This window comes from Pleurodeles waltl, chromosome 5 (assembly GCF_031143425.1).
Source record: "Pleurodeles waltl isolate 20211129_DDA chromosome 5, aPleWal1.hap1.20221129, whole genome shotgun sequence".
NCBI lineage: Eukaryota > Metazoa > Chordata > Amphibia > Caudata > Salamandridae > Pleurodeles > Pleurodeles waltl.
In genome coordinates, this window is record NC_090444.1 from 592363414 (window position 1) to 592379505 (window position 16092).

The 16092-nt window shown below is 46.9% G+C and overlaps 8 non-coding genes across 8 annotated transcripts; 5 read left to right on the forward strand and 3 right to left on the reverse strand.

Annotated features, from left to right (window-relative positions):
* The first annotated feature begins 2591 nt into the window (after positions 1-2591).
* Positions 2592-2698, forward strand: LOC138297839 (U6 spliceosomal RNA). Its single transcript, XR_011204377.1, has one exon. It is a non-coding gene; the product is annotated as a U6 spliceosomal RNA (small nuclear RNA).
* A 2653-nt stretch (positions 2699-5351) lies between these two features.
* Positions 5352-5458, forward strand: LOC138297892 (U6 spliceosomal RNA). Its single transcript, XR_011204429.1, has one exon. It is a non-coding gene; the product is annotated as a U6 spliceosomal RNA (small nuclear RNA).
* A 1801-nt stretch (positions 5459-7259) lies between these two features.
* Positions 7260-7332, reverse strand: TRNAR-ACG (transfer RNA arginine (anticodon ACG)). Its single transcript has one exon. It is a non-coding gene; the product is annotated as a tRNA-Arg (tRNA).
* Positions 7333-8113: 781 nt separating this feature from the next.
* Positions 8114-8220, forward strand: LOC138297840 (U6 spliceosomal RNA). Its single transcript, XR_011204379.1, has one exon. It is a non-coding gene; the product is annotated as a U6 spliceosomal RNA (small nuclear RNA).
* A 1801-nt stretch (positions 8221-10021) lies between these two features.
* Positions 10022-10094, reverse strand: TRNAR-ACG (transfer RNA arginine (anticodon ACG)). The gene has a single exon. It is a non-coding gene; the product is annotated as a tRNA-Arg (tRNA).
* A 779-nt stretch (positions 10095-10873) lies between these two features.
* On the forward strand, positions 10874-10980 carry LOC138297841 (U6 spliceosomal RNA). The gene has a single exon (XR_011204380.1). It is a non-coding gene; the product is annotated as a U6 spliceosomal RNA (small nuclear RNA).
* A 2652-nt stretch (positions 10981-13632) lies between these two features.
* On the forward strand, positions 13633-13739 carry LOC138297874 (U6 spliceosomal RNA). Its single transcript, XR_011204411.1, has one exon. It is a non-coding gene; the product is annotated as a U6 spliceosomal RNA (small nuclear RNA).
* Positions 13740-15550: 1811 nt separating this feature from the next.
* TRNAR-ACG (transfer RNA arginine (anticodon ACG)) lies at positions 15551-15623 on the reverse strand. Its single transcript has one exon. It is a non-coding gene; the product is annotated as a tRNA-Arg (tRNA).
* Between the last annotated feature and the right edge of the window lie 469 nt (positions 15624-16092).

Here is a 16092-nt window from a genome sequence, read left to right on the forward strand (position 1 = left end):
CCAGTGCCTTCCTTTCCATTTGTATTTTTGAATTGCCCTCCCCTCAACATTCTTAAGGTGTTTACCACTGCAGTAGCAAAGGTAAGCCTTTAACTGCTCCTGCAGGCCAATGCCAGTGCCCAGCTGCATTTAGCAAGGAAGACTTCAGCACTTCAGTGACCTTTCTTTCAATTTTCCAGCCTCCCTGTCATTATCCTTCACCCCGCCCCCCAACTCTATACTGTTGCCAGTGACGCATTGCTTTGTGGGAAGCAGGACAGAGCAGAGAGAAGGGTAGGGCCTATGCAAATGATGGCCTCTGGGCCATATGGGAACCCCCTTTTCAGCAGGACTGCTAAAGTCAGCCTTGCCACCAGATTGCTCGGGGAAGCTGGAAATACCAGGCCAGGGGAGGCACCGGGTTCTATAGGTCCTTGGAGGACCCATTGGGCCGGCCTCCCTCAGTTTCTGAGGTCCATGAAATGTTCACCCTGCAGCCTTTTAGAGAGGTTTTGGCCGATCGGGGATGAGAGGGGCAGAAGGCAGAAAGAGCACAATGCTCTTGAAACTGCTCTAACCCACCTCTCTCCCCGCCTTGGGTTCCATCTGGGTGTGTCAGGTGTTGGCCTATGGATAACAAGGAACTGGCTCAGTGCATTATGATTCTCACAAAAATAAAAGGGCCATCTATCAAGTGCAAGCGCACACACACACAGACTCTGGCACACATCTGTGTTAACGACCTTGATACCTAGTTTGAGGGATCAAGGACCCCTGGTGAAATCCCAGACCAGCGCACCCCTTTATGGTGAACGCGTGGCTGTTTCAAAATTCAGATTTACTGGGGGGTTATGATGGACTTTTCAACACCCACGCCTGGGCAACATTTGAAATCATTCCCCCCATTTCTCTCAGAAATGCCCATGGTTCGGGAAGTACTTGCTCCACAGTCTTTCTCTTCCACCAGTCAGTAGTATTTCCTTGAGAGCTGTTTACGATATTGATTCTTTGGAGGTAAATGTTCCTTTCATCTGCAAGCAGGCTCTTTCCAAGAATGGTTGCCTTCATAGGCAGTGTAACTTTTCGCCCCCTACCTAGGCATTCTAATTCTCTTCCACCAAATCAAAGACATTGCCTCATTGTGCATATAATTGTGTGCCCGCCGTCCCCTGCTTTGTTATTGAGGCTGCCATCAATCGAATGACATCTGCCTGTGCCCAAGAGTAGTAGTACTGATGAGCATTAAACTGCAGCCTACTGATTAAAAAAGCGCAAAAGATGAAAAAGTGCAAGGTCTACGTAGGGTTCAAACCTGCAGTCTTCAGATCCAAAAGAAGGCCTGTTATCCCTTTCACCCGGGGCCTTTTCACACGGGGCTTATTTCTATAGTTTTCAAGAGAGTTCTAAAAGGCATGTGTCTTGAACAGTTGTTCCTACCAATCCTGCACAACCAATTTTTTAGATCCCCTGCGACCCGCATCTCAACCCTTGAAGTAAAACTATTTTCACTCCAGAAAACACATGTTGTGAAGTTTTCCTCTCTTGTTCAAAAAGCTTAGGCTTGGGAAACATTCAAAGGTCAGGCTCATAGAATCCAGTACAATAATTAAACTTTCGACTTGCCACAGTTGCTATCACAGCCTCCTTACCACGGAACGATTGCTGGACACATCCTGCACCGGAATGTTCATCCTACAAGAAGGCTGAGATAATTAACAACTCAAGAGTAATTACCTGAAAAAAGGGACTGGCAACCCTTCCGAGCCAGATAGGAGTCGAACCTACAATCTTCTGATCCGTAGTCAGACAAGTTATCCATTGCCCCACTGGCCCCACATAAGAGCACTTTCCCCCTTGTCCTTCAGAGAGTGCTAGAGAATGCGTGCCCTCGTGTGTGTGTGTGTCTGTGTTTTAAAACGTCATTCTATCACAATATGTAACCACATTTACAACGCACACTGAAGCTGCAAGTGAACTTACCTGCCCCACTGAAGTTACGTTCTGTCAGGTTTTCGTAACTTACACCAAGGACCCTAGGAGAGAAAAGGACATAAGCGCCAGTCCAAGCAGACCCAGCAGCAAAGAAACATTTTAAATAAGCGTCAGTTTCTTACAGAGTCTGGTTCAACATCATCAGTTCCACAGCTGTATGGGGCTGAGCCTGAGGACTCCTTAGTAAGCAGGCCAGTACAACACTAAGGCGTTTACTATTCAAATACAGGTGAAAATTAAGACACCTTGTCATATGCTCTCTTTGCCCTGGAACCCACCACAACACCATTCCACTCCCACAAGCCTTCACCTAGCCTACTGTGCAGCTGACTCACCTTTTCCATCAACGTTCCCCAGGAAGTGTGATGTCACAATGCACTTTGCCTGTAGTCTGGACCATGAGCCTTTGCAACCTGGCGTAATGAAGATGCTTCCAATGTGTGAAGATTTGGACCACAAATATAGGGAATAGAAGTGGATTGTTACGCCTCATGCCTTATTGCCATGTGTCTCAGAATTGAATGCTTACTGGACCATCCACTCAGCGCTTTCAGGCCACCCTACGTCTGAAGCCTGCAGATTCAGGGAGTGTATATACATTGAAAGCTCTCGAATGAAGTGTGCTTGCTTCGGCGGCACATATACTAAAATTGGAACGATACAGAGAAGATTAGCATGGCCCCTGCGCAAGGATGACACGCAAATTCGTGAAGCGTTCCATATTTTTAACAGCTTTAGAGAGAGAAAGGTCCTTTGTTTGCAAGTCTTCTTGTAATAATACAGCAACTTCCAGTGCCTTCCTTTCCATTTGTATTTTTGAATTGCCCTCCCCTCAACATTCTTAAGGTGTTTACCACTGCAGTAGAAAAGGTAAGCCTTTAACTGCTCCTGCAGGCCAATGCCAGTGCCCAGCTGCATTTAGCAAGGAAGACTTCAGCACTTCAGTGACCTTTCTTTCAATTTTCCAGCCTCCCTGTCATTATCCTTCACCCCGCCCCCCAACTCTATACTGTTGCCAGTGACGCATTGCTTTGTGGGAAGCAGGACAGAGCAGAGAGAAGGGTAGGGCCTATGCAAATGATGGCCTCTGGGCCATATGGGAACCCCCTTTTCAGCAGGACTGCTAAAGTCAGCCTTGCCACCAGATTGCTCGGGGAAGCTGGAAATACCAGGCCAGGGGAGGCACCGGGTTCTATAGGTCCTTGGAGGACCCATTGGGCCGGCCTCCCTCAGTTTCTGAGGTCCATGAAATGTTCACCCTGCAGCCTTTTAGAGAGGTTTTGGCCGATCGGGGATGAGAGGGGCAGAAGGCAGAAAGAGCACAATGCTCTTGAAACTGCTCTAACCCACCTCTCTCCCCGCCTTGGGTTCCATCTGGGTGTGTCAGGTGTTGGCCTATGGATAACAAGGAACTGGCTCAGTGCATTATGATTCTCACAAAAATAAAAGGGCCATCTATCAAGTGCAAGCGCACACACACACAGACTCTGGCACACATCTGTGTTAACGACCTTGATACCTAGTTTGAAGGATCAAGGACCCCTGGTGAAATCCCAGACCAGCGCACCCCTTTATGGTGAACGCGTGGCTGTTTCAAAATTCAGATTTACTGGGGGGTTATGATGGACTTTTCAACACCCACGCCTGGGCAACATTTGAAATCATTCCCCCCATTTCTCTCAGAAATGCCCATGGTTCGAGAAGTACTTGCTCCACAGTCTTTCTCTTCCACCAGTCAGTAGTATTTCCTTGAGAGCTGTTTACGATATTGATTCTTTGGAGGTAAATGTTCCTTTCATCTGCAAGCAGGCTCTTTCCAAGAATGGTTGCCTTCATAGGCAGTGTAACTTTTCGCCCCCTACCTAGGCATTCTAATTCTCTTCCACCAAATCAAAGACATTGCCTCATTGTGCATATAATTGTGTGCCCGCCGTCCCCTGCTTTGTTATTGAGGCTGCCATCAATCGAATGACATCTGCCTGTGCCCAAGAGTAGTAGTACTGATGAGCATTAAACTGCAGCCTACTGATTAAAAAAGCGCAAAAGATGAAAAAGTGCAAGGTCTACGTAGGGTTCAAACCTGCAGTCTTCAGATCCAAAAGAAGGCCTGTTATCCCTTTCACCCGGGGCCTTTTCACACGGGGCTTATTTCTATAGTTTTCAAGAGAGTTCTAAAAGGCATGTGTCTTGAACAGTTGTTCCTACCAATCCTGCACAACCAATTTTTTAGATCCCCTGCGACCCGCATCTCAACCCTTGAAGTAAAACTATTTTCACTCCAGAAAACACATGTTGTGAAGTTTTCCTCTCTTGTTCAAAAAGCTTAGGCTTGGGAAACATTCAAAGGTCAGGCTCATAGAATCCAGTACAATAATTAAACTTTCGACTTGCCACAGTTGCTATCACAGCCTCCTTACCACGGAACGATTGCTGGACACATCCTGCACCGGAATGTTCATCCTACAAGAAGGCTGAGATAATTAACAACTCAAGAGTAATTACCTGAAAAAAGGGACTGGCAACCCTTCCGAGCCAGATAGGAGTCGAACCTACAATCTTTTGATCCGTAGTCAGACGAGTTATCCATTGCCCCACTGGCCCCACATAAGAGCACTTTCCCCCTTGTCCTTCAGAGAGTGCTAGAGAATGCGTGCCCTCGTGTGTGTGTGTGTCTGTGTTTTAAAACGTCATTCTATCACAATATGTAACCACATTTACAACGCACACTGAAGCTGCAAGTGAACTTACCTGCCCCACTGAAGTTACGTTCTGTCAGGTTTTCGTAACTTACACCAAGGACCCTAGGAGAGAAAAGGACATAAGCGCCAGTCCAAGCAGACCCAGCAGCAAAGAAACATTTTAAATAAGCGTCAGTTTCTTACAGAGTCTGGTTCAACATCATCAGTTCCACAGCTGTATGGGGCTGAGCCTGAGGACTCCTTAGTAAGCAGGCCAGTACAACACTAAGGCGTTTACTATTCAAATACAGGTGAAAATTAAGACACCTTGTCATATGCTCTCTTTGCCCTGGAACCCACCACAACACCATTCCACTCCCACAAGCCTTCACCTAGCCTACTGTGCAGCTGACTCACCTTTTCCATCAACGTTCCCCAGGAAGTGTGATGTCACAATGCACTTTGCCTGTAGTCTGGACCATGAGCCTTTGCAACCTGGCGTAATGAAGATGCTTCCAATGTGTGAAGATTTGGACCACAAATATAGGGAATAGAAGTGGATTGTTACGCCTCATGCCTTATTGCCATGTGTCTCAGAATTGAATGCTTACTGGACCATCCACTCAGCGCTTTCAGGCCACCCTACGTCTGAAGCCTGCAGATTCAGGGAGTGTATATACATTGAAAGCTCTCCCATGAAGTGTGCTTGCTTCGGCGGCACATATACTAAAATTGGAACGATACAGAGAAGATTAGCATGGCCCCTGCGCAAGGATGACACGCAAATTCTTGAAGCGTTCCATATTTTTAACAGCTTTAGAGAGAGAAAGGTCCTTTGTTTGCAAGTCTTCTTGTAATAATACAGCAACTTCCAGTGCCTTCCTTTCCATTTGTATTTTTGAATTGCCCTCCCCTCAACATTCTTAAGGTGTTTACCACTGCAGTAGAAAAGGTAAGCCTTTAACTGCTCCTGCAGGCCAATGCCAGTGCCCAGCTGCATTTAGCAAGGAAGACTTCAGCACTTCAGTGACCTTTCTTTCAATTTTCCAGCCTCCCTGTCATTATCCTTCACCCCGCCCCCCAACTCTATACTGTTGCCAGTGACGCATTGCTTTGTGGGAAGCAGGACAGAGCAGAGAGAAGGGTAGGGCCTATGCAAATGATGGCCTCTGGGCCATATGGGAACCCCCTTTTCAGCAGGACTGCTAAAGTCAGCCTTGCCACCAGATTGCTCGGGGAAGCTGGAAATACCAGGCCAGGGGAGGCACCGGGTTCTATAGGTCCTTGGAGGACCCATTGGGCCGGCCTCCCTCAGTTTCTGAGGTCCATGAAATGTTCACCCTGCAGCCTTTTAGAGAGGTTTTGGCCGATCGGGGATGAGAGGGGCAGAAGGCAGAAAGAGCACAATGCTCTTGAAACTGCTCTAACCCACCTCTCTCCCCGCCTTGGGTTCCATCTGGGTGTGTCAGGTGTTGGTCTATGGATAACAAGGAACTGGCTCAGTGCATTATGATTCTCACAAAAATAAAAGGGCCATCTATCAAGTGCAAGCGCACACACACACAGACTCTGGCACACATCTGTGTTAACGACCTTGATACCTAGTTTGAAGGATCAAGGACCCCTGGTGAAATCCCAGACCAGCGCACCCCTTTATGGTGAACGCGTGGCTGTTTCAAAATTCAGATTTACTGGGGGGTTATGATGGACTTTTCAACAACCACGCCTGGGCAACATTTGAAATCATTCCCCCCATTTCTCTCAGAAATGCCCATGGTTCGGGAAGTACTTGCTCCACAGTCTTTCTCTTCCACCAGTCAGTAGTATTTCCTTGAGAGCTGTTTACGATATTGATTCTTTGGAGGTAAATGTTCCTTTCATCTGCAAGCAGGCTCTTTCCAAGAATGGTTGCCTTCAGAGGCAGTGTAACTTTTCGCCCCCTACCTAGGCATTCTAATTCTCTTCCACCAAATCAAAGACATTGCCTCATTGTGCATATAATTGTGTGCCCGCCGTCCCCTGCTTTGTTATTGAGGCTGCCATCAATCGAATGACATCTGCCTGTGCCCAAGAGTAGTAGTACTGATGAGCATTAAACTGCAGCCTACTGATTAAAAAAGCGCAAAAGATGAAAAAGTGCAAGGTCTACGTAGGGTTCAAACCTGCAGTCTTCAGATCCAAAAGAAGGCCTGTTATCCCTTTCACCCGGGGCCTTTTCACATGGGGTTTATTTCTATAGTTTTCAAGAGAGTTCTAAAAGGCATGTGTCTTGAACAGTTGTTCCTACCAATCCTGCACAACCAATTTTTTAGATCCCCTGCGACCCGCATCTCAACCCTTGAAGTAAAACTATTTTCACTCCAGAAAACACATGTTGTGAAGTTTTCCTCTCTTGTTCAAAAAGCTTAGGCTTGGGAAACATTCAAAGGTCAGGCTCATAGAATCCAGTACAATAATTAAACTTTCGACTTGCCACAGTTGCTATCACAGCCTCCTTACCACGGAACGATTGCTGGACACATCCTGCACCGGAATGTTCATCCTACAAGAAGGCTGAGATAATTAACAACTCAAGAGTAATTACCTGAAAAAAGGGACTGGCAACCCTTCCGAGCCAGATAGGAGTCGAACCTACAATCTTCTGATCCGTAGTCAGACGCGTTATCCATTGCGCCACTGGCCCCACATAAGAGCACTTTCCCCCTTGTCCTTCAGAGAGTGCTAGAGAATGCGTGCCCTCGTGTGTGTGTGTGTGTCTGTGTTTTAAAACGTCATTCTATCACAATATGTAACCACATTTACAACGCACACTGAAGCTGCAAGTGAACTTACCTGCCCCACTGAAGTTACGTTCTGTCAGGTTTTCGTAACTTACACCAAGGACCCTAGGAGAGAAAAGGACATAAGCGCCAGTCCAAGCAGACCCAGCAGCAAAGAAACATTTTAAATAAGCGTCAGTTTCTTACAGAGTCTGGTTCAACATCATCAGTTCCACAGCTGTATGGGGCTGAGCCTGAGGACTCCTTAGTAAGCAGGCCAGTACAACACTAAGGCGTTTACTATTCAAATACAGGTGAAAATTAAGACACCTTGTCATATGCTCTCTTTGCCCTGGAACCCACCACAACACCATTCCACTCCCACAAGCCTTCACCTAGCCTACTGTGCAGCTGACTCACCTTTTCCATCAACGTTCCCCAGGAAGTGTGATGTCACAATGCACTTTGCCTGTAGTCTGGACCATGAGCCTTTGCAACCTGGCGTAATGAAGATGCTTCCAATGTGTGAAGATTTGGACCACAAATATAGGGAATAGAAGTGGATTGTTACGCCTCATGCCTTATTGCCATGTGTCTCAGAATTGAATGCTTACTGGACCATCCACTCAGCGCTTTCAGGCCACCCTACGTCTGAAGCCTGCAGATTCAGGGAGTGTATATACATTGAAAGCTCTCGCATGAAGTGTGCTTGCTTCGGCGGCACATATACTAAAATTGGAACGATACAGAGAAGATTAGCATGGCCCCTGCGCAAGGATGACACGCAAATTCGTGAAGCGTTCCATATTTTTAACAGCTTTAGAGAGAGAAAGGTCCTTTGTTTGCAAGTCTTCTTGTAATAATACAGCAACTTCCAGTGCCTTCCTTTCCATTTGTATTTTTGAATTGCCCTCCCCTCAACATTCTTAAGGTGTTTACCACTGCAGTAGCAAAGGTAAGCCTTTAACTGCTCCTGCAGGCCAATGCCAGTGCCCAGCTGCATTTAGCAAGGAAGACTTCAGCACTTCAGTGACCTTTCTTTCAATTTTCCAGCCTCCCTGTCATTATCCTTCACCCCGCCCCCCAACTCTATACTGTTGCCAGTGACGCATTGCTTTGTGGGAAGCAGGATAGAGCAGAGAGAAGGGTAGGGCCTATGCAAATGATGGCCTCTGGGCCATATGGGAACCCCCTTTTCAGCAGGACTGCTAAAGTCAGCCTTGCCACCAGATTGCTCGGGGAAGCTGGAAATACCAGGCCAGGGGAGGCACCGGGTTCTATAGGTCCTTGGAGGACCCATTGGGCCGGCCTCCCTCAGTTTCTGAGGTCCATGAAATGTTCACCCTGCAGCCTTTTAGAGAGGTTTTGGCCGATCGGGGATGAGAGGGGCAGAAGGCAGAAAGAGCACAATGCTCTTGAAACTGCTCTAACCCACCTCTCTCCCCGCCTTGGGTTCCATCTGGGTGTGTCAGGTGTTGGCCTATGGATAACAAGGAACTGGCTCAGTGCATTATGATTCTCACAAAAATAAAAGGGCCATCTATCAAGTGCAAGCGCACACACACACAGACTCTGGCACACATCTGTGTTAACGACCTTGATACCTAGTTTGAAGGATCAAGGACCCCTGGTGAAATCCCAGACCAGCGCACCCCTTTATGGTGAACGCGTGGCTGTTTCAAAATTCAGATTTACTGGGGGGTTATGATGGACTTTTCAACACCCACGCCTGGGCAACATTTGAAATCATTCCCCCCATTTCTCTCAGAAATGCCCATGGTTCGGGAAGTACTTGCTCCACAGTCTTTCTCTTCCACCAGTCAGTAGTATTTCCTTGAGAGCTGTTTACGATATTGATTCTTTGGAGGTAAATGTTCCTTTCATCTGCAAGCAGGCTCTTTCCAAGAATGGTTGCCTTCATAGGCAGTGTAACTTTTCGCCCCCTACCTAGGCATTCTAATTCTCTTCCACCAAATCAAAGACATTGCCTCATTGTGCATATAATTGTGTGCCCGCCGTCCCCTGCTTTGTTATTGAGGCTGCCATCAATCGAATGACATCTGCCTGTGCCCAAGAGTAGTAGTACTGATGAGCATTAAACTGCAGCCTACTGATTAAAAAAGCGCAAAAGATGAAAAAGTGCAAGGTCTACGTAGGGTTCAAACCTGCAGTCTTCAGATCCAAAAGAAGGCCTGTTATCCCTTTCACCCGGGGCCTTTTCACACGGGGCTTATTTCTATAGTTTTCAAGAGAGTTCTAAAAGGCATGTGTCTTGAACAGTTGTTCCTACCAATCCTGCACAACCAATTTTTTAGATCCCCTGCGACCCGCATCTCAACCCTTGAAGTAAAACTATTTTCACTCCAGAAAACACATGTTGTGAAGTTTTCCTCTCTTGTTCAAAAAGCTTAGGCTTGGGAAACATTCAAAGGTCAGGCTCATAGAATCCAGTACAATAATTAAACTTTCGACTTGCCACAGTTGCTATCACAGCCTCCTTACCACGGAACGATTGCTGGACACATCCTGCACCGGAATGTTCATCCTACAAGAAGGCTGAGATAATTAACAACTCAAGAGTAATTACCTGAAAAAAGGGTCTGGCAACCCTTCCGAGCCAGATAGGAGTCGAACCTACAATCTTCTGATCCGTAGTCAGACGCGTTATCCATTGCGCCACTGGCCCCACATAAGAGCACTTTCCCCCTTGTCCTTCAGAGAGTGCTAGAGAATGCGTGCCCTCGTGTGTGTGTGTGTCTGTGTTTTAAAACGTCATTCTATCACAATATGTAACCACATTTACAACGCACACTGAAGCTGCAAGTGAACTTACCTGCCCCACTGAAGTTACGTTCTGTCAGGTTTTCGTAACTTACACCAAGGACCCTAGGAGAGAAAAGGACATAAGCGCCAGTCCAAGCAGACCCAGCAGCAAAGAAACATTTTAAATAAGCGTCAGTTTCTTACAGAGTCTGGTTCAACATCATCAGTTCCACAGCTGTATGGGGCTGAGCCTGAGGACTCCTTAGTAAGCAGGCCAGTACAACACTAAGGCGTTTACTATTCAAATACAGGTGAAAATTAAGACACCTTGTCATATGCTCTCTTTGCCCTGGAACCCACCACAACACCATTCCACTCCCACAAGCCTTCACCTAGCCTACTGTGCAGCTGACTCACCTTTTCCATCAACGTTCCCCAGGAAGTGTGATGTCACAATGCACTTTGCCTGTAGTCTGGACCATGAGCCTTTGCAACCTGGCGTAATGAAGATGCTTCCAATGTGTGAAGATTTGGACCACAAATATAGGGAATAGAAGTGGATTGTTACGCCTCATGCCTTATTGCCATGTGTCTCAGAATTGAATGCTTACTGGACCATCCACTCACCGCTTTCAGGCCACCCTACGTCTGAAGCCTGCAGATTCAGGGAGTCTATATACATTGAAAGCTCTCGAATGAAGTGTGCTTGCTTCGGCGGCACATATACTAAAATTGGAACGATACAGAGAAGATTAGCATGGCCCCTGCGCAAGGATGACACGCAAATTCGTGAAGCGTTCCATATTTTTAACAGCTTTCGAGAGAGAAAGGTCCTTTGTTTGCAAGTCTTCTTGTAATAATACAGCAACTTCCAGTGCCTTCCTTTCCATTTGTATTTTTGAATTGCCCTCCCCTCAACATTCTTAAGGTGTTTACCACTGCAGTAGAAAAGGTAAGCCTTTAACTGCTCCTGCAGGCCAATGCCAGTGCCCTGCTGCATTTAGCAAGGAAGACTTCAGCACTTCAGTGACCTTTCTTTCAATTTTCCAGCCTCCCTGTCATTATCCTTCACCCCGCCCCCCAACTCTATACTGTTGCCAGTGATGCATTGCTTTGTGGGAAGCAGGACAGAGCAGAGAGAAGGGTAGGGCCTATGCAAATGATGGCCTCTGGGCCATATGGGAACCCCTTTTCAGCAGGACTGCTAAAGTCAGCCTTGCCACCAGATTGCTCGGGGAAGCTGTAAATACCAGGCCAGGGGAGGCACCGGGTTCTATAGGTCCTTGGAGGACCCATTGGGCCGGCCTCCCTCAGTTTCTGAGGTCCATGAAATGTTCACCCTGCAGCCTTTTAGAGAGGTTTTGGCCGATCGGGGATGAGAGGGGCAGAAGGCAGAAAGAGCACAATGCTCTTGAAACTGCTCTAACCCACCTCTCTCCCTGCCTTGGGTTCCATCTGGGTGTGTCAGGTGTTGGCCTATGGATAACAAGGAACTGGCTCAGTGCATTATGATTCTCACAAAAATAAAAGGGCCATCTATCAAGTGCAAGCGCACACACACACAGACTCTGGCACACATCTGTGTTAACGACCTTGATACCTAGTTTGAAGGATCAAGGACCCCTGGTGAAATCCCAGACCAGCGCACCCCTTTATGGTGAACGCGTGGCTGTTTCAAAATTCAGATTTACTGGGGGGTTATGATGGACTTTTCAACACCCACGCCTGGGCAACATTTGAAATCATTCCCCCCATTTCTCTCAGAAATGCCCATGGTTCGGGAAGTACTTGCTCCACAGTCTTTCTCTTCCACCAGTCAGTAGTATTTCCTTGAGAGCTGTTTACGATATTGATTCTTTGGAGGTAAATGTTCCTTTCATCTGCAAGCAGGCTCTTTCCAAGAATGGTTGCCTTCATAGGCAGTGTAACTTTTCGCCCCCTACCTAGGCATTCTAATTCTCTTCCACCAAATCAAAGACATTGCCTCATTGTGCATATAATTGTGTGCCCGCCGTCCCCTGCTTTGTTATTGAGGCTGCCATCAATCGAATGACATCTGCCTGTGCCCAAGAGTAGTAGTACTGATGAGCATTAAACTGCAGCCTACTGATTAAAAAAGCGCAAAAGATGAAAAAGTGCAAGGTCTACGTAGGGTTCAAACCTGCAGTCTTCAGATCCAAAAGAAGGCCTGTTATCCCTTGCACCCGGGGCCTTTTCACACGGGGCTTATTTCTATAGTTTTCAAGAGAGTTCTAAAAGGCATGTGTCTTGAACAGTTGTTCCTACCAATCCTGCACAACCAATTTTTTAGATCCCCTGCGACCCGCATCTCAACCCTTGAAGTAAAACTATTTTCACTCCAGAAAACACATGTTGTGAAGTTTTCCTCTCTTGTTCAAAAAGCTTAGGCTTGGGAAACATTCAAAGGTCAGGCTCATAGAATCCAGTACAATAATTAAACTTTTGACTTGCCACAGTTGCTATCACAGCCTCCTTACCACGGAACGATTGCTGGACACATCCTGCACCGGAATGTTCATCCTACAAGAAGGCTGAGATAATTAACAACTCAAGAGTAATTACCTGAAAAAAGGGAATGGCAACCCTTCCGAGCCAGATAGGAGTCGAACCTACAATCTTCTGATCCGTAGTCAGACGCGTTATCCATTGCCCCACTGGCCCCACATAAGAGCACTTTCCCCCTTGTCCTTCAGAGAGTGCTAGAGAATGAGTGCCCTCGTGTGTGTGTGTGTCTGTGTTTTAAAACGTCATTCTATCACAATATGTAACCACATTTACAACGCACACTGAAGCTGCAAGTGAACTTACCTGCCCCACTGAAGTTACGTTCTGTCAGGTTTTCGTAACTTACACCAAGGACCCTAGGAGAGAAAAGGACATAAGCGCCAGTCCAAGCAGACCCAGCAGCAAAGAAACATTTTAAATAAGCGTCAGTTTCTTACAGAGTCTGGTTCAACATCATCAGTTCCACAGATGTATGGGGCTGAGCCTGAGGACTCCTTAGTAAGCAGGCCAGTACAACACTAAGGCGTTTACTATTCAAATACAGGTGAAAATTAAGACACCTTGTCATATGCTCTCTTTGCCCTGGAACCCACCACAACACCATTCCACTCCCACAAGCCTTCACCTAGCCTACTGTGCAGCTGACTCACCTTTTCCATCAACGTTCCCCAGGAAGTGTGATGTCACAATGCACTTTGCCTGTAGTCTGGACCATGAGCCTTTGCAACCTGGCGTAATGAAGATGCTTCCAATGTGTGAAGATTTGGACCACAAATATAGGGAATAGAAGTGGATTGTTACGCCTCATGCCTTATTGCCATGTGTCTCAGAATTGAATGCTTACTGGACCATCCACTCAGCGCTTTCAGGGCACCCTACGTCTGAAGCCTGTAGATTCAGGGAGTGTATATACATTGAAAGCTCTCCCATGAAGTGTGCTTGCTTTGGCGGCACATATACTAAAATTGGAACGATACAGAGAAGATTAGCATGGCCCCTGCGCAAGGATGACACGCAAATTCGTGAAGCGTTCCATATTTTTAACAGCTTTAGAGAGAGAAAGGTCCTTTGTTTGCAAGTCTTCTTGTAATAATACAGCAACTTCCAGTGCCTTCCTTTCCATTTGTATTTTTGAATTGCCCTCCCCTCAACATTCTTAAGGTGTTTACCACTGCAGTAGAAAAGGTAAGCCTTTAACTGCTCCTGCAGGCCAATGCCAGTGCCCTGCTGCATTTAGCAAGGAAGACTTCAGCACTTCAGTGACCTTTCTTTCAATTTTCCAGCCTCCCTGTCATTATCCTTCACCCCGCCCCCCAACTCTATACTGTTGCCAGTGACGCATTGCTTTGTGGGAAGCAGGACAGAGCAGAGAGAAGGGCAGGGCCTATGCAAATGATGGCCTCTGGGCCATATGGGAACCCCCTTTTCAGCAGGACTGCTAAAGTCAGCCTTGCCACCAGATTGCTCGGGGAAGCTGGAAATACCAGGCCAAGGGAGGCACCGGGTTCTATAGGTCCTTGGAGGACCCATTGGGCCGGCCTCCCTCAGTTTCTGAGGTCCATGAAATGTTCACCCTGCAGCCTTTTGGAGAGGTTTTGGCCGATCGTGGCCGATCGGGGATGAGAGGGGCAGAAGGCAGAAAGAGCACAATGCTCTTGAAACTGCTCTAACCCACCTCTCTCCCCACCTTGGGTTCCATCTGGGTGTGTCAGGTGTTGGCCTATGGATAACAAGGAACTGGCTCAGTGCATTATGATTCTCACAAAAATAAAAGGGCCATCTATCAAGTGCAAGCGCACACACACACAGACTCTGGCACACATCTGTGTTAACGACCTTGATACCTTGTTTGAAGGATCAAGGACCCCTGTTGAAATCCCAGACCAGCGCACCCCTTTATGGTGAACGCGTGGCTGTTTCAAAATTCAGATTTACTGGGGGGTTATGATGGACTTTTCAACACCCACGCCTGGGCAACATTTGAAATCATTCCCCCCATTTCTCTCAGAAATGCCCATGGTTCGGGAAGTACTTGCTCCACAGTCTTTCTCTTCCACCAGTCAGTAGTATTTCCTTGAGAGCTGTTTACGATATTGATTCTTTGGAGGTAAATGTTCCTTTCATCTGCAAGCAGGCTCTTTCCAAGAATGGTTGCCTTCATAGGCAGTGTAACTTTTCGCCCCCTACCTAGGCATTCTAATTCTCTTCCACCAAATCAAAGACATTGCCTCATTGTGCATATAATTGTGTGCCCGCCGTCCCCTGCTTTGTTATTGAGGCTGCCATCAATCGAATGACATCTGCCTGTGCCCAAGAGTAGTAGTACTGATGAGCATTAAACTGCAGCCTACTGATTAAAGAAGCGCAAAAGATGAAAAAGTGCAAGGTCTACGTAGGGTTCAAACCTGCAGTCTTCAGATCCAAAAGAAGGCCTGTTATCCCTTTCACCCGGGGCCTTTTCACACGGGGCTTATTTCTATAGTTTTCAAGAGAGTTCTAAAAGGCATGTGTCTTGAACAGTTGTTCCTACCAATCCTGCACAACCAATTTTTTAGATCCCCTGCGACCCGCATCTCAACCCTTGAAGTAAAACTATTTTCACTCCAGAAAACACATGTTGTGAAGTTTTCCTCTCTTGTTCAAAAAGCTTAGGCTTGGGAAACATTCAAAGGTCAGGCTCATAGAATCCAGTACAATAATTAAACTTTCGACTTGCCACAGTTGCTATCACAGCCTCCTTACCACGGAACGATTGCTGGACACATCCTGCACCGGAATGTTCATCCTACAAGAAGGCTGAGATAATTAACAACTCAAGAGTAATTACCTGAAAAAAGGGTCTGGCAACCCTTCCGAGACAGATAGGAGTCGAACCTACAATCTTCTGATCCGTAGTCAGACGCGTTATCCATTGCGCCACTGGCCCCACATAAGAGCACTTTCCCCCTTGTCCTTCAGAGAGTGCTAGAGAATGCGTGCCCTCGTGTGTGTGTGTGTCTGTGTTTTAAAACGTCATTCTATCACAATATGTAACCACATTTACAACGCACACTGAAGCTGCAAGTGAACTTACCTGCCCCACTGAAGTTACGTTCTGTCAGGTTTTCGTAACTTACACCAAGGACCCTAGGAGAGAAAAGGACATAAGCGCCAGTCCAAGCAGACCCAGCAGCAAAGAAACATTTTAAATAAGCGTCAGTTTCTTACAGAGTCTGGTTCAACATCATCAGTTCCACAGCTGTATGGGGCTGAGCCTGAGGACTCCTTAGTAAGCAGGCCAGTACAACACTAAGGCGTTTACTATTCAAATACAGGTGAAAATTAAGACACCTTGTCATATGCTCTCTTTGCCCTGGAACCCACCACAACACCATTCCACTCCCACAAGCCTTCAC